This window comes from Xyrauchen texanus, chromosome 6, assembly GCF_025860055.1.
Source record: "Xyrauchen texanus isolate HMW12.3.18 chromosome 6, RBS_HiC_50CHRs, whole genome shotgun sequence".
Classification (NCBI taxonomy): Eukaryota; Metazoa; Chordata; class Actinopteri; order Cypriniformes; family Catostomidae; genus Xyrauchen; species Xyrauchen texanus.
Genome location: NC_068281.1, coordinates 30,346,880 through 30,366,189, shown reverse-complemented (window position 1 = coordinate 30,366,189; position 19,310 = coordinate 30,346,880). Strand labels below are relative to the sequence as shown.

At 38.5% G+C, this 19,310-nt stretch overlaps 1 pseudogene; it reads left to right on the top strand.

The window, feature by feature from the left end:
* Positions 1–227: 227 nt before the first annotated feature.
* LOC127645700 (alpha-amylase-like) lies at positions 228–12,213 on the top strand (annotated as a pseudogene).
* The last annotated feature ends 7,097 nt before the right edge of the window (positions 12,214–19,310 follow it).

Below are 19,310 nucleotides of genomic sequence, written 5' to 3'. Positions count from 1 at the left end.
CCTCGCTGAAGATTTCATGGTGTCATGGACATGGGAAGCTGTTCAGTACAGAGAATCCATGGATCCAAAAGGGGCATCTGCTGGCATCCAGGTTCAAACAAGCCGGAAATGGAGTGCAGACAAACCTCTGGAGGTGGCTGAGTCATGGCTGAGGCAGAAGGCACTGGTGGAAGTAGAAGCAGCTGAAGTTCCTAGCCCAGATAACATTTACATGGCTTTGACCAGACATGATCATTGTTTCAGAGTCCACCAAGCAACTGATCATGCTAGAAATAACAGTGCCCTGGGAAGAGCGCATGGTTGAGGCTATCGAGAGGAAGCGTACCAAGTACCAGGAGCTTGTGGAAGAGTACAGAAGGCAAAGCTGGCGAACTCACTATGAGCCTGTGGAGGTGGGTTCCAGAGGATTTGCAGGGCGTTCGCTCTGCAAAGCATTTGCGTTACAGGGTATCACCGGGAAGGCAAAGAGGAAGGCTATCAAATCCATGAGCGAGTGCTGCTGGGATGCAAGTTGGGGTCTGATCAACAATAAGTGCAGGCATAGGCTACTTCCCAGCAACCAGTGTTGTCAGTGTCCAGGTCAAAGTCCGGCAAGATCTCATTGAAGAGGAAGTGCGGGCAGGCATGGAGGAGGTATAAACCAGCAGGATGGTGGGGATGTGACAGCAAGAACCATGGACTTGGTGGGAAAGTGTACAGCAACAAAAGATCACCTGATCCAACATCTGGTAATCAGACTTCCATCGCATCAGGTTCTTGGTCCAAGCTGTCTAGGATGTCCTACCAAGTCCATCAAACCTTCACATCTTGGGCAAAAGGGAGAAACCTTCCTGCCCTTGTTACTCTTATAGAGGATCCTTGGAACACCTCCTTAGCAGCTGCCTAAAAGCCCTAGGACACAAGTGCTATCACTGGCACCATGACCAAGTGCTTAAGGCAGTCTCTAAGAGTGCAGAAACGGCCATCAACACAAGCAAAGACCACCACCAGCAAGAGACCATTACATTCCTTAGAGCAGTAGAGAAGCCCCACCTACAACCTAGAGCAAAGTTTGGTCTCCTCATCACTACCACCGACTGGCAATTGGAAGTAGACCTGGGCAAACAGATAACATCAACATGGCTTTGACCAGACATGATCATTATTTCAGAGTCCACCAAGCAACTGATCATGCTGGAACTCACAGTGCCCTGGGAAGAGTGGGAAGACTTGTCTTGGAATTTTGACAAAAGACTAGAGACTGGGCTTGGACTACTACACCGCAAACATGACTCTTGACTCTAAGTCAGAGACATGTGAACATAAGAAGTCAAGTGAAGTATTGTATATAAAGATCAAACTGCAATGCAAATGGTATGTAACATCTGGTTACATACCATTTGTATTTCAGTTAATAGGATCTATTGCGTTGCCAAATGTAATATGTTTTTCAATTTGCAGTTCAAAATTAAAAAAGTGCTTGTGTATTGTCTTAGGTTGAGGGCTGGGGAATGTTGCTCTCTGACAAAGCCCAGGTATTTGTTGACAACCACGGTAACCAGAAAAGACATGGTGCTGTAGGTAAATCTAATGATACATTCTCGGATGCAAGGTACTTTATTTATGATGAAAATCTAAATGCCAACATATGCAAGCTACAGTGGACATACTCACTTCAGATATTAAAGTTTCACTTCAGCTCTTAATATTTATATATAAATAAACAACATTTTATCCTGTTGGCCCAAGTGCTCCAGTGGTAAAAAATTTATTCTAGTTTATGAATGTGTCCATATACATTATGTGCTATGTGGCCCCAAAAGTAATAAGTATTACACATAAAATGTGTGCATGTCATTGTTTTAGATATGGTTAGGTTTCGTTTGCTGTTTGCTAAGTCATGAATGATAAAAAATCAGTTCTATGATTTCAATTCAACATTAAGTTTAAAAGTATTTAGACACTTTCTGGTTGTCAGATGCTAGTGGAATATTTCCATATGATCCCTATTCTGAGAATAGTCCAAAAGTACTAAAGTATTCTGAGTACATAAAATTATAATGAATATCCAAGACTTTCTGTTTTTATGGCAAAATAGTACGATTTAATTGACAGTTGAATCATTTACAGAACAGTATCCTGTTCTTTGCCTCTGATGTTCACTTCATAGACTGGGCCCATGCCCACTTCCTTAAGCCTCTCTGACAGGTCTCATGCCACAGTTCTACTGTCTTGCAGTCTATACTACTCAATATGGATAATTTGCAAATGGTCACATACAGTTTTATATATATAGTAACACATTTTTCCAATTGTTTTGGGGTATTATACTAAGACATTTGAGCAAATTACAAATCATTTTGGATTACTGTATACTGTCTCAAAATGAACTAGTATTCTCGTGAAAATAGTAACTCATTTTAACATTTAAGCAGTTGTTTATTTGCTTTATGATCAATATTGTGAAGTCGTAACTAAAGAATAATTTATGAGTAGATTATTAACAGTCATTATTTAATGGTAATTAATGCATAACTCACATTATTAATGAAACATTATTGAATAATGAAACACATTTCTGTCTTGTAACAAATTGTGTTTACATGGTGAGTGTCATGCAGAGTTTATTAGTGTGGTGGTTCAGAGATTAATGTAAGATTTGTGAGAAGGACATAGTAAATGTCACATGTTTACTTCTCATGTGCTGATAACAACTATATCACAGAACTTTTGAGGTTGCTGATTGGATAGAAAATTGTTCATCTCTCTCTCTCTATATATGCACCACGAAATAGAAGTATTTCGTGGTGCATGGAAGGATAGTGTCTGTAGATACAGACAGGCACTAAAAGCTGCCAGGTCAGCATATTTTAGTAAACACATAGAAAATAACCACAACAATCCTAGATGTTATTCAGTACTGTGGCTAAATTGGTTAGGAATAAAGCCTCAACCAGATATTACATCACAGCACAAGAGTAATGACTTAATGAATTTCTTCACAGATAAAATTGAAATAATCAGAAATAAAATTGGAATTATGCAATCATCTGTCATAGCACCTCAGAAAACAGTGTCTAATAATTTTCCTCAAGTGCAACTTCAATCCTTCTCTGTCATAGTTCTTGAAGAGCTAACAAAACTTATTGAAACATCAAAAGCCCAAGGATTTGTCCCAAGAAACTTTAAAATGGCAGTTATCAAACCGCTTATTAAGAAGCCACAACTTGATCCTGGAGAACTGGCTAATTATAGACCGATTTCAAATCTCCCGTTTAGGTCAAAAATACTAGAAATGGTAACATCCTCCCAAATTTGTTCATTTCTACAGAGAAATAGTATATACGAAGAATTTCAGTCAGGATTTAGGCCTCATCACAGTACAGAGACTGCACTTATCAGAGTTACAAATGACTTGCTCTTATCATCTGATCACTGCTGCATTTCTCTTCTAGTGCTTTTAGATCTTAGTGCTGCATTCAACACAATAGATCACGACATTCTCTTGAATAGGCTAGATAATTATGCTGGCATTTGTGGAGTTGCATTAGCATGGCTTAGGTCATATTTAGCAGACCACTACTACTTTGTCTATATAAATGAGGAATTGTCAAACCAAACAAAAGTAAAATATGGAGTGCCACAGGGATCAGTTTAGGGCCTCTGCTTTTCTTCATGTATATGCTTCCCCTGGGAGATATTATCAGGAATCGTGGAATAGGTTTCCACTGCTATGCCGACGATACACAACTTTATATTTCTTAAAAACCTGATGAGATTTCACAATTCTCAAAATTAGCAGAGTGTATCAATGAAATATGGAAGGCCAGAAATTTCCTTCTACTCAATTCTGACAAATCAGAGGTTCTAATTATTGGACCAAAAAAACTCTAAAAAATAAGCCACTACAATAAAATTTGACTCTCGATGGATGTACTGTTACATCATCTTCAACAGTGAAGAGCTTAGGTGTTATATTTGATACCAATCTGTCCTTTGAATTCTTCCACCTAAGAAATAATGCTAAATTAAGGCACATGCTCTCTGTTGCTGATGCTGAAAAACTAATTCATGATTTCATGACCTCAAGACTAGATTATTGTAATGCATTACTGGGAGGATGTTCTGCAAGATCAATAAATAAACTTCAACTGGTTCAAAATGCAGCAGCCAGAGTGCTAATGAGAACCAAGAAATATGATCATATTAGCCCCATTTTATCATCGTTACATTGGCTACCTGTTAAATTCCATATTAATTTTAAAATTCTGTTAACTACGTATAAAGCTTTGAATGGTCTATCTCCGCAGTACTTAAGTGACCTTCTACCACGCTATATTCCATCACGTTCATTATGATCGCAAAATTATTTTCATATTTGGCTCCTAACTATGGAATAGTCTCCCTAACAATGTTCGAGATGCAGACACACTCCCTCAGTTTAAGTCTAGACTAAAGACTCATCTATTTAGCCAGGCATACACCTAATTTATCCTCCAACCTACAATTAGGCTGCTTTAGTTTAGTCTTCCGGAACCAGAAACCAGAAACATTGATCATGATTTATATCTCTATTTATAACTAAAATTGAATGGCATCTATGCTAATATTATTTTATTTGTTTCCTTGTCTCAACCTTGGGACTCCTATCCTGAGGTCACCAGAACCGGCTGGATCCATCACCATTCCTGCTTCGTGTTGGATTCCACTGCTATATGTCGCTGAATGATGATGACTAAATGCAGCCAGTGCCAGCCAAACATCACTTCAGTCTATTATGATGGACTTCAGAGGATGAACTGATGCCAACTCCAACCATAAGACATGGGATACTTCATATGCCATTGTCTGAACCTTGGATTTAGGATGGACCACACCGAACCTCACCGAAATTACCGGCCAGGTTGAACTGCGTTTCACATCTCTGATCACTGCCTGCATCACTTCGGTCTATTGATGGACTATGATCATGAAATGGAATGCATAGACTAACAAAAGCCTTCATCAGCCAATTAACAAGGACAATTGCATCTATGAACTTCTGCAGTTAATCCAGGATGGACTTCAAAGACATTTGTCAATAATCTTACAGTTCAAACAAAATCGATGTTTAAACACTGACCCTTAACATTTTCTTAGTTTAATAATTTTAAACCATGACTTTAACTATACATAAGTAATATTTACATTATATTCATGATGTTAGCCAGAGGGGAACTGGCCCCCACAGTGAGTCTGGTTTCTCCCAGGGTTATTTTTCTCCATTAATCAACATCTTCCTTGCCACAGTCGCTTTCAGCTTGCTCACTGGGGTTATTAATACAATTATTATTTAATTACTTATTTTTAAACACGATAAACAATCGTATTTTATCTAATTCCACAATGATGATTCATCGACATTATAGACATTATAGTTTTATCATCGTTTAATGCCTGATCTTCTGTAAAGCTGCTTTGAAACAATGTGTGTTGTGAAAGGCGCTATACAAATAAAAATGACTTGACTTGACTATATTGTGCATGAACCCATGATCACTTGTCTGATTTCTCTGAACCAGGGAAGCATGAATGTTTCTAACCTTGGCAGCGCTACATGGGCTAAGCATTGCTTAGTTCAACCCTAACACAAAAGATGGAAGAACTTCCATTGTCCACCTGTTTGAGTGGTGCTGGGCTGATATATGCTGAATAGTGTGAGTGCTACCTTGCACCAAATGGCTTTGGTGGAGTTCAGGTAAGCATTATGATTGCATTTTTAAAACGTATTTAGGCTTAAAATGAGAAAAGTTTATTCCAATATTGTTTGTTTGTTTGTTTATTTTTAAGTCATGACACCACAGGTTGACTCATAATTTCTTAAATTAAATTGTCAATTTCAGATCTTCCCTCCAAGTAAGAGCATTGTTGTCACAAACCCCTGGCATCCTTAGTGGCAGAGATATCAGCCAACTAGCTAAAAATTTGTGTTCCAAATCAGGAAATGAAGATGAGCTGAGAGGCATGATCACTAGGTGCAACAAAGTTTTGGTAAATGCAACAATAAATGGCAACATGTAAAGAACATTGGTTTCAGCAAATGTGAATTTGAATGTTCTTGCTTTTATTTACTTGATACATTATACAGTACTGTCTAATATTTGTTCTTGAATGTGAACATCTATGTGGATGCAGTCCTCAACCACATGTGTGGAGCAGGTGATGGAGCACGTACACACTCAAGCTGTGGCTCATATTTCAATGCCAACAACAAGGATTTCCCCACAGTTCCATACTCAGATTTGGACTTCAATGATGGCAAATGTAACACTGGCAGCTGAAATATTGAGAACTACTGAGATATCAATGAAGTATGAGAAATTTGCTATGTTGTCATATCAAACTTTTATCATTTACAGGTGAGAAACTGTCGTCTGGTTGGTCTTCTGGACATGGCTTTGGAGAAAGACTATGTGCGTGGAAAGGTGACTGGCTTCAAGAACAAGCTGATTGATTGATATGGATGTGGCAGGATTCAGGGTGGATGCCTGCAAGCACATGTGGCCCGGTGATCTTTCTGCAATTTATGGCATTCTCAATAATCTCAACACCAAATGGTTTCCCTCTATCTCCAGGCCTTTGATCTATCAAGGGGTATTTCCATTCATTTGCATGGAACTACTGAAAGAACATCAGTATAAAGGTGGAAAAGTCTTTAATAGTGAGTCAAATTATTATTGGGTATGTTATTAGGTTATTGACCTTGGTAAGGAGCCAATTACATCAAGTGAGTACTGTGGACATGGAAGGGTCACTGAGTCCAAGAATGGTGCCAAGTTGGGCACTGTCGTGTGCAAATGGAATGGAGAAAAACTGTCCTACCTCAAGTAAGAATGTAATGGAATTGTTATTATAAAACAATGTCGGAGATATTGAGCAATTTGAATCAATGTGAACTACTTATTATGTCAGGAACTGGGGTGAGGGCTGGGGAATGATGCCCACTGATAAAGCCCTGGTATTTATTGACAACACAATAACCAGAGAGGACATGGTGCTGGAGGTGCATCTTTCGTCACATTCTGGGATGCCAGGTACAACTTAACTTTATTTATGATGTAAAAAAGCCAAAATGGCCAAAACAACATAAGCTAGTCAACTGATAAATAAATTATTCTTCTTCCCTGCACACCATATATATATATATATATATATATATATATATATATATATACACTCATCTAAAGGATTATTAGGAACACCTGTTCAATTTCTCATTCATGCAATTATCTAATCAACCAATCACATGGCAGTTGCTTCAATGCATTTAGGGGTGTGGTCCTGGTCAAGACAATCTCCTGAACTCCAAACTGAATGTCAGAATGGGAAAGAAAGGTGATTTAAGCAATTTTGAGCATGGCATGGTTATTGGTGCCAGACGGGCCGGTCTGAGTATTTAACAATCTGCTCAGTTACTGGGATTTTCACGCACAACGATTTCTAGGGTTTACAAAGAATGGTGTGAAAAGGGAAAAACATCCAGTGTGCTGCAGTCCTGTGGGCGAAAATGCCTTGTTGATGCTAGAGGTCAGAGGAGAATGGGCCGACTGATTCAAGCTGATAGAAGAGCAACTTTGCCTGAAATAACCACTTGTTACAACCGAGGTATGCAGCAAAGCATTTGTGAAGCCACAACACGCACAACCTTGAGGCGGATGGGCTACAACATCAGAAGACCCCACCGGGTACCACTCATCTCCACTACAAATAGGAAAAAGAGGCTACAATTTGCAAGAGCTCACCAAAATTGGACAGTTGAAGACTGGAAAAATGTTGCCTGGTCTGATGAGTCTCAGATGGAGACATTCAGATGGTAGAGTCAGAATTTGTCATAAACAGAATGAGAACATGGATCCATCATGCCTTGTTACCACTGTGCAGGCTGGTGGTGGTGGTGTAATGGTGTGGGGGATGTTTTCTTGGCACACTTTAGGCCCCTTAGTGCCAATTGGGCATCGTTTAAATGCCATGGCCTACCTGAGCATTGTTTCTGACCATGTCCATCCCTTTATGGCCACCATGTACCCATCCTCTGATGGCTACTTCCAGCAGGATAATGCACCTTGTCACAAAGCTTGAATCATTTCAAATTGGTTTCTTGAACATGACAATGAGTTCACTGTACTAAAATGGCCCCCACAGTCACCAGATCTCAACCCAATAGAGCATCTTTGGGATGTGATGGAATGGGAGCTTCGTGCCCTGGATGTGCATCCCACAAATCTCCATCAACTGCAAGATGCTATCCTATCAATATGGGCCAACATTTCTAAAGAATGCTTTCAGCACCTTGTTGAATCAATGCCACGTAGAATTAAGGCAGTTCTGAAGGCGAAAGGGGGTCAAACACAGTATTAGTATGGTGTTCCTAATAATCCTTTAGGTGAGTATATATATATATATATATATATATATATATATGGTCAAATAAAATCAAATAAATCACTTTATTGTCACACTACTGTGTACACAAGTGCAACAGTAGGTGAAAGTCTTGTGTGCAGCTCCGAATAACATAGCAGTACCAATTACAATAAACAACATATTTACACAACACAATTTACATAACAAATGTACACATACTTACACAACACAATATACAATGTACAGTAAACAATACACCCAATATAGAATACACATACAATAAAAATAAAAAATAAGGGTAAGGGTATATAAAATATATATACAATAGTTGAATTGGGGAGAATATATTTGACAGTCCAGTGTGTGATACAAGATGATAAATAATAAAGTGCAGTGCTGATTGTTGATCGTGAGATATCAAGTGTTCAAAAGTCTGATTGCTTGGGGGAAGAAGCTATCATGTAGTCTGGTGCGGGTCCTGATGCTGCGATACCGCCTGCCTGATGGTAGCAGTGAGAGCAGCCCATGACTCGGGTGGCTGGAGTCGCTGATGATCCTCCAAGCTTTTTTCACACACCGCCTGTTATAGATGTCCTGGAGGGAGGGAAGCTCATTTCCAATGATGTTTCTGGCAGTTCGCACCACCCTTTGCTGTTCTTTGCGGTTGTGGGCGGTGCTATTGCCGTACCAGGCAGTGATGCAGCCAGTCAGGATGCTCTCTACAGTGCTGGTTTAGAACCGTGTGAGGATGTGGTGGTTCAATCCAAACTTCCTCAGCCGTCTCAGGAAGAAGAGGCGCTGGTGAGCCTTCTTCACAACGGCCTCAGTGTGGACGGACCATGTGAGTTCCTCAGTAATGTGGGTACCGAGGAACTTGAAACTGCTGACTCTCTCCACCAGTGCTCCATTAATGGTGATGGGGCTGTGTTCTCTGTCTTTCCTCCTGAAGTCCACCACAAGCTCCTTGGTCTTACTGACATTGAGGATGCTTCCCGTTTCAGTTTCTGCCTGTAAGCGGACAGAAGCAGAACGGAAGAGTGGTCTGATTTGCCAAATGGTTGGTGGGGGAGGGATTTGTAGCCATCCCGGAAAGGAGAATAGCAATGGTCCAAAAGCCGATCCCCTCGTGTGTTGAAGCTGATATGTTGGTGGTATATTGGTGCTATTGTTTTAAAATTGGCTTTGTTGAAGTCCCCGGCAACAATGAACGCAGTCTCGGGGTGCGCGGTTTCCTGCTCACTTATGCTCCCATACAGTTCCCTGAGTGCCCGGTCTGTGTCGGCTTGTGGGGGGATGTACACAGCAGTGATAATGACAGCTGTGAATTCCCTCGGTAGTCAGAATGGTCGACACAGAAGCATGAGATATTCCAGATCAGGAGAGCAGAAAGACTTGATAAAATGTATGTTCCTCTGATCACACCATGATTTGTTGATCATAAAACATACACCACCACCTCTGCTTTTACCTGAGAGGTCATTCGCTCTGTCCGCTCAGTGCACGTTGAACCCGCGGGTTCGATGGCCGAGTCTGGAATCTCTGCAGCCAGCCAGGTTTCTGCACAGCAGATAACGCAGCAATCCCTCGTCTCTTGTTGGATAGAGATCTGCGCTCTCAGCTCACAGAGCTTGTTGTCCAGAGACTGAACATTTGCAAGTAGAATACTGGGTAGCGGTGGTCGATTTGCACGACGTCTTACTCTGATGAGAACGCTGGCTCTTTTTCTCCTTTTCCTTCTGCGTTTCCACGGCCGGGCAGCCCAGACAAAGGGCTCCGCTGGCGTGTTTGTAAACAGCGGGTCGGCGTTGAAGAATTTGAAGTCCGTTTTTTGGTGTGTAATTGCCGAACCAATGTCCAAAAGCTTTGTCTGTACATTTGTCTGTTGTCTGCCTTATTGTTTGTACACAATAAGGCAGACAACATCCAAGACAAAAAAACACAAAACTGTAAACAAAAAAAACAATAAACTGCAGTGTTTTGACAAAGCCCGCGACACAGCAGCCATACTCGGCGCCATCTTTGAGCGACATCCAGGGAAGAAGAAGAATTCATATATATTTATGTAGACTTTACAAAATGGCTGTAGGTCTGATGTTGGCCCACCCAGAGTAATGTCCAGCTACAGTTGGGACTGCAACATTGTTAATGGACAGGTAGATTATTATACTCAGTCAACAGAGAAAACAAAATCAAATCCAAGGAGCTTTCTCCCCTTATCATTGTTGACTTTCTCATTGCACAGGACTAAAATGACTGACTATTACCTCCCAGCTACAGTTCCACAAAACCTGTCCTCATCAACCCAGACTCTACCTGTGGAGATGGCTGGGTTTTTGAGCACAGATGGCGTCAGATCAAGTGAGTTCCTACAGTTTCATTGCAATGATCTGTTTGTTATACATGCTGACAAACTTCATAATCAGCTCAAATTATAAAGGGAGCTTAAATTTTATCATCAAAACCAAACTATCCTTCACAGAAACATGGTGATCTTTTGTAATGTTGTTAATGGACAGTCATTCGCTAACTGGTGGGACAACCAGAACAACCAGATTGCTTTTGACCATGGGCATCGTTGATTAATTGTCATAAATAATGATGACTGGTAAGAATGTACTCTTTAAAGACAGGTAGAACTTTTCTTTTCATTGTGAGTCCAACAGATTTATTTATTAATAGCTATTTTTCACTGTTGACAGCATCTTATAATCTATAATATTCACATTGTTCTCTAGGGATCTGGATGTGTCCCTGAACACTGGCATGCAAGGAGGCACATATTGTGATGTCATCTCTGGACAGAAGGAAGGAGGCAGATGCACTGGGAAAGAGGTGCAGTTTGGAAGAGATGGACGTGCTCACTTCAGAATCAGCAAAATCGAAGAAGACCCATTTATTGCCTTACATGCTGACTCAACTGTAATACTGTAAAAGTTCAACAACATAATACAATAAATATGTAGAAATGACTAAAAGTGTTCCAGAGTTCTTGAATGTAAACATTGGTAAATCCAGCAACTAGAAACTAAAAATTTGATAAAAGTATTTTGTATAATTTTCAGAGGTAATTGATGGCAAATTATTATAATTTATTTTTATTATTATTATTATAGAAAAAAACAACTGTTTATTTGACAACAAAATATAAAATGTTTAATATTTTTTTCAACCTGACAGACATCAAAAGGCAAATATCATTGTAACACATGAATAAACCATTGACCATTATTCATAGGAATCCCTACCATATCATTATGATTAAAACATTTTGACAGTATTCCACTTTATTCAGACCATTGTTGATTTGCAATGTGTCATTTACATTTAAATTTAAGGCAGCATCTGAGAAAGTGCACCAGCACCACCATGAGACAGGAGACAATGTTACAGGCAACAGAACACACTGCAGTTATCTTGAGGACACTTCTGGTTATTTTAAAGACATATATAACCAGAATATAATCACTGAAATGCCACGTTAATTCAGTTTGGATATACCTAATCAAACTAATGCTAGTCTGTAATGTGCAAGTTATCCAGTGACTGGATTTGATTGCATTTGGATAAGGACAATGTCTACAAACTCTGTAAACACACATTAGTTTGACATCTGTGTTTTTGGAAACACACTAAAAAAATCCATCAGCCAAGCATTTGTTGTGAGATGGTGGAATTTATATTTAGATGGAATTAATCTTTACAAAATGAGTCCAGGACTGTCTGAAAGTTCTTCTCTTGTGTTGTCCCAAAAATGCTTGATAAATACTAGGAACAATGTGTTATGTCAATTGAAAACCTCTGTGTTCTCTTTACCAACAGATGACAGCTTAAACGTTATTTATAAACATGTCATACTGATCAACAGGCATATTATAATGATGTAAAAAATATAAAAATACCACATATTTACTTTAGTTGTTCTTGTACGTCAAAAGGCCACAGGGCTGTTAGTATAGTGCACCTGACCTTTTTAACCATGTTATATAGCATTACAATACAGAATAATACTATGTGTAATATAATTTTGTGAGCAAAAAAGCTTAAAAAAAAAGTTAAAATAATTACCTAGTCATTGGAAAAGAAAATTTTTATTTAATCTGTATTGATATGGATTTTTGGCAGGCAGATAGATGACATGGTATGTAAAAGAGGGGAAGATATAAGAGGGGCTGAAGCACGTGCTGTGGATGGAAAGTTATCCATGAAAATACAGATGGAATCAATTTAATGATCCCGTTTCACAGTAGTCAGCGGCAAACAGGCTTCACTTTTGTTGCCGCAAGCAGAAAGACATGTAACCGAGATGGAACATTCTTCTCTTTCTTTCAGGCTGACTGTCTGTCAGTTTCTCTCTATTTCTTTCTCTCCCCTTTCATCTCAATTCCACTTCACCCTCAATGAGAAAATATGATGAAATTGTTGTTTAAGATAGAAAATTCTCTTGTTAATTTGTGCCAGATTTGTTGAGGATACGTCACTTAAATTGTACCTTGCAATATTCTGTACCAGATAATTATCAGGCCAAAATCATCAACAGCAAAACAACCATTTAGCAAAATCAATAAACTACTCATGTTAAAGGCACACACATACTGTATACCTTTGTTTTTGCACAGCATGCCTTTGTTAAGCATACATTTGCACAGCAACTTTGTGAGTCAAAAATCACCAAACTTGAACTCCACTCAAAATTTGTGTAGGTAAATTCTTGGACCGGAAGTCCATCAGGCGAATTTCTTGATCGCGTGGATTCCCGTTGAGATGATTGTATTTTGCCAGCTGTATTTTGTATTGCAAAGGTAAATGAGACTGCACATTAAGTGACATTATTTTTCATAAAACATGCACAAACTATCTCCCTCTTCTGCACTTTAGAGAATATGCACAATATAGACAAAAAATTTACTCTGCGATTCTTCCTCAAAACTTACAATAATGTGCTTGCTGCTTTCATTACTATGAATTTGACAATGCACATTGAAATTAGTAAACATTTTCAGAGAGCAATGTGGTTCCTGCTTCTAAAAAATTAAGTACATCTGGGCCACTTTTGAGTGTAAAAAACAGTAACATTATTCATCAGGAAGCTGCAAAACTTCAATTGACCTTTAAAGTGAGCCTCCAAAATGTAAAAACCTAACACATTCCTATTCTGACAGTAGTAGTGTCCTGTTTGGTCTCAAGTGGAAAGGGTGTCTTGAACAGATGATTCAGTAGCTGTGGAATTTGTTTGTTTTCGATCATGGATACTGTTCACAGTTTTGCTTTCTTTTGGTCAAACTTTCCATCTTCAGATGGCCTCATTCCCCTCAAAATTACTGCCATAACGGTGGCCAAGAGAGGTTTCTCTCAGAAACACTAGCATCAGTGCTCAGTCTACTCCAGTCTGGGACCAAAAAAATAAACATTAAGGCAAATGCTATTGGCACTCTGGTGCAAATAATGGTAGGCTATATGCTATTTACACCACCAGTGATATTTACACTCTTGTGAAAATAATGGTAGATACTAATTGCACCCTGGTGCAAATAGTGTCAGATACTATTTGCACCATAATTAGATCTATATAACACATTTTACTATGTTTCAATTCCTTCCACAGAATTCTGATGATTTCCTCTCAAAATCAGTACAGAGAATGCTAAAACGTCTGCACATTTCATCTGGGGTTGTTTATAACTGACCATGCATATTGCAGTAGGCTGGGAAAGTATATTAAAAGAGAGAAAACAGCCAATCTCTAAACTGAAATTTTTATCATTCCATGCCTTGTTTGTTAGTAATCCTAAATACATTATGACTGAACAAAATGAAAGCTCACAAATCAGGGGTGACATATTGGCCTTTCATAAAGGTACAGGCATTGAGGTTAGGGTCAGTTAGAGATCAGGGTCAGTTAAAGGCATGATGGGGCTGCCAGCCTGCCACCATATGTTCATCGTAGATAACTTGAACACATGTAGTATTTCACAACCATTACCTTTGTGCATAACCACCACATTCTGATTTTACTTCACGTGATACAGTACTTGTAACAATCTGAACTCATTCTTTTCTGCTAAACCCACTTGTCTTTAATCTCTCAAGCAATCAAAGCTATAATCAAGCCATTTACAATCACTCATCCTTTTTTCTTTACATTTGGCAGTAACACTTTACAATAAGGTTAATGTTAACTGGCATATAAAGTTTATAAGCATGTGTGTGTAAAAGTGAGTCTGAGACAGATAGAGAGAGGAGCTGTAGAAGACCCAGAAAGTTAACTTTGGTATGAGGCCACATACAATTTGATGAATTAGGGAACACAGAGCTGTGAGAAGGATGGACAGTTGGTACAGAGTTTGCCTTGGCTCTGTGGTCAGACAGCGACAAAAACGTTACAAAACTCACATTTGTCTCTCAACCTACCATCCTACGAATGAAAGAGGGATCTGAGAAACAAAACATTGATAATGCAAGAAGTCTGTTGATGATAACATGGTTGAAATGCTTGAAACAGCCTCATGGGGAACTGAGCTGTCACTGTCCCAACTCTTTCCACTAGAGGACACTCCACCCAATCAAATACCTTATGATTTTTCTTATACTGTAATTTCTTTGACAGCTTCTCAAGAATTCATTTTAAATTATGTTTACATTAATGTCAAGCAGTGAAATATTCTGCTATCGCTCTCCCAAAGGGTGATTCAGTTTGTGCTCCAAACCCACGTTCCTATTGACTCGTCTGGAAATGGTCACTTAGTTTGTTAACAAACAATCGTTAGCTTGGCACCAGAGGGCAGCTCTCTAACACTCACTTAGACTGGCAAGACCATTTTGTATGCCTTCATTGACACAATGAACCACTGCTGCCCCTGACATTATGCATTTTTCATGACTGCAGTGTTCCCAGGCCTATTTATGACTTCAAATCTAAACCGACCATATGTATTCCATCTTTGTTAAGGCATTCATTGACTCATTGGCATTTCTTAGTAGGGATTGTCCATCGCATGGATTTTAAAACTAAATAAGCACAGACTTTCATCCAAGACCATCATTAAACAAGTGTTGCACATATTTGAAGCAAGCTTGACAAAGCCGCAGTGGACAGGAATATGGTTGTGTGGTTTCATACAACTAACTGAAGCTTAGATACTCTGTGACATCATGCTACCAATTACAGTGGTTTGATTACAGGCTGCAGAAAAAGCTTGTGCAGCATGAAAAGCAGGATATTTATCAGAACTGAGAGCTTTTCTGAAAAGTTGTCTATCCCTAAAGTGTACTTAAAATAGTTTATTTGCATTGAATTCTGACTATATCAAATATCTTGAGCGATTTCACATATTTGGTGTTTTATGTACAATTTTGCAATATGTAAGAGGATAACTTCATTAAAGGCTGTGTTTTAATGTATATCATTAAGCAATATTACAAAAGCAGTTGCTGTTCCGAATATCAGTACAGCTGTGATTTGACCATGGGCATGAAGCCACAGGCAATCACAGCACAGAACACCAGCATACAACAACAGTACCATTATGAGTCTGATATTACAGTTTCCTGACTAATCACTGTGTGCTGCCATGATGATTCTAATTTCCACTGGATTGTTTTCTGGTTCCAATCTCTTTAAAAAGCAATGGAAAAATTACCAATATGAGCATTCCAGATTTGACAGAGAACAACAACCTTATAATGTATTAGTTGGCGTAAAAATGAGTTCAGGCTCAACTTGTTCAGTTGTTGGGTGCTATAAGTAAGGGATAGTTTAAAAATAAATCCCTTTAGCATGATAAAAGACCTGATCACCCTGTCGGTGTTTTTTTGTGCGATAATAACCAGATGACTGTACGGCTACTAACCAAATAAATAAATACAAGGACATAAAATACTGATTTGCATTGAAATTTTACAATTTAAGTAGAAATCGCTGAACAGCTGATATCAGTTTCCTGTTTGTTGATGTTAACTTTGTAAAAATTATCGTCTGACGGCTCGCAGAACCCGGATGAGCAGTCTGATATGTCTAAATCCCCGGATGTGCGGTTGTTACAGTGCAATATCTGACCGCTGGATGGCACCATTAACCAACCAGGATTGAGTATTCCAGAGAGCCATGTAATAACATGTAAACTTAGATGGGTGAGGCACTGTTACAAAACTTTCATCAAGATGAAGTATTGGCACTATGGAGTAGAGAGTACTGCAACTGGGGCAGGGTTCTATTTGGGTCAGATATTTAGGTGTGACAGTTTCGGGTTCATAATTAGTAAAAAAAAAAAAAATGATAATAATAAAAAAAGGTCTACCTAGCTTGTTTCACATAGGGGTTGTTCATACTGAGTTTTTGCACATCTATGCTATTTTTCCATTATTTTCCTGAAATTATGTCTCACGGTTTCTTCAGTCACGCAGGACCGCCACAGTTTTAGACACTGTTTAATATTAAAAAGAACTTACATTTTTGAAAATGTATCTCGAGACTCCTACGTTCTGTATCACCTGCTTCAGCTAGCTTGTTTTTAGCGCAGGTGCCACAAAGATTTGCCGTTCTGAAGATGTTCAGGCTGCAAAGAAGACTTTGTGTCTGCTATAAATGTTTCCAGATTGTTTTTCACCAAGTCAAGGTTCAGCACGTGATATACAGCGAGCCAGATTTTCCCCTTCTGCTCTCATGTGCTGAGTGGCTGTTGTGCCTTGTTAAAACAGTGTATGTTTGGTCAAGGTCAAGGTCAATTTATTTATATAGCACATTTAAGAGCTCTAGTGTATACCAAATTGCCGTACATATGCAAATGAAACAATACCAGGGCACAGAGGAATAAAAGACTAATTTGAACTAGTTTGCTGTTACTTTACTTTACGAATGTTGCCTATATGCTTACATAAAATAATACCGGTACCCGTAAGATCGGGTAGGGTCGAGTTACAGTCTCGGGTACGGGTTGGGCTCAGACTTCATTTCATCAAGGCTCGTGCAGACCTCTAATATGGAGGTACTTGCTTTTTTTTTTTTTGCTTTTATTGGTACAAATTTACAAACTGAATACACTAAACACCACATTATCCATATGAACATACACAGATGTAAGTGGAAACACTGGTGACCAGAAAACAAAAATAGACTTCCATTATGTATCCTTGAACATTTTCATGTTCAGAAAAAAGGTGGATACAACAGGGCAATATTGAGTACCTTACATTTCAGATAATTGTTTTTTTTTTTTAAATATATGTATTTTTCACCGCAAGCATCAAGCTCTCTGTGTCACCAAGCAACACATGGATTTGATCACATAGTATGAGGATGGATTGGAGTAAGAGCAATTTCCCAACTTCACTCAAAGCATTGTAGAGAGAAACCCTGCTCTGCGCAGTCGTCCCCATTATGCACATCTGGGTGAAAAAGAGTGCCAATTTTGTTCACACTGTACTTGTCTTTTCGGAATTATCGGTAATTATCGGTATTTTCGGTATTATCATGCACAACAAAATGACATACTGTAGTGATTGATCATCAAGAAATCAGAGACCCTCCCCTTTTAGAATATCAAAATAAAAGCGTGAGGGTTTAAAAAGTGCATTATATCAATATATTACTGTTGTATTTAAAATTAAAAGTCAATAATAATAAAAATACTATTAATAGCAATTTATTATTATTATTAATATTGTCATCATTAGTATTTTTTCAATTTATAACAATATTTAAGTTGAATGGGTTCCAAAAAATAACTGTGCGAATGAAAAGTGGACTGATGTCTTACAACTAAATTGAACAAAGTCCGATGCAAGTTGAAACACTTTTGAAAAAAAAAAATCCATTATACTAGTTAACAATAAAGTTTTTCTTAATAAGTGTAAAGTGATCAATGGAAAGGAGGAGGCGAGAACCGGCTTTCCAATATAAATAATAGTTTAATGATAAACTTAAAAGACAACATAAACACACACTTGACGGACATGTCCGTAAACGATCTCTCTCTCCCGCACGATCTTCTGCAGTCAACCTTTATCATTCATTCATTTATCTCGACTTTAACTGGTACTCTTTGCTTTAGATATTAGGATTACTGGGAAACATGTAATTACTCAAGTAAATTACAATATAGTCATTTAACTTTTTTAAGACGCTTTTAGTGTTAGAAAGGCCATATGTGAGGAGGCGTGTATGATCATGAAAATGTATGTGATTCACACCTGAGGAGACAAAGACCCCTCCCCTGGGAACCGAATAAAATAGTAGCATCTGATATAGGGCATATAGACAATTTATAAAACAAATTTCAGGATTCTTTGGTGAATAGACAGTTCAAAATTACAGCATTTATCTGGAATAGAAAGATTTTGTAACATTATAAATGTCTTCACTGTCACTTTTGATCAATATAATGCATCCTTGCTGAATAAATGTTTCTTGAGCAGTAAACCAGCATATACAAATATTCCTGAAAGATCATGTGACACTGAAGATGCTGAATATTCAGCTGTACATCACAGGAATAAATAGCATAAAAGTTTTTTTTTTAAATATATTAATATATATATATATATATATATGTGGCAAAGCGCGTGAGGGCAACTCTATTATAGATGGAGTCGGGCGGGGCAAAAAGTTATACCCACGCTCAACTCCGGTTGATATTATTTCCGACTACGCCACCTGAGGAATTTCACCCCAAGAATTTAACAACCCCTAACTTAAAGGCACACGCAGATCCTAATCATAGACGGAATCAGAGACCATGGTAATCGTACAAAAAGTTTATTAATTAGTTAAAAACACAGTAATTAAAAAAAGGCATTGACCAACAATCACTCTCATCCACTTGTTCATTTTATCGTGGGCAACAGAGGAACCGGGCTTACCAACAGGGGCAGTCTCACGATATCACCCTTAGGAAAAATCACTATTCACCAGTGCACACACACACACACTAGCA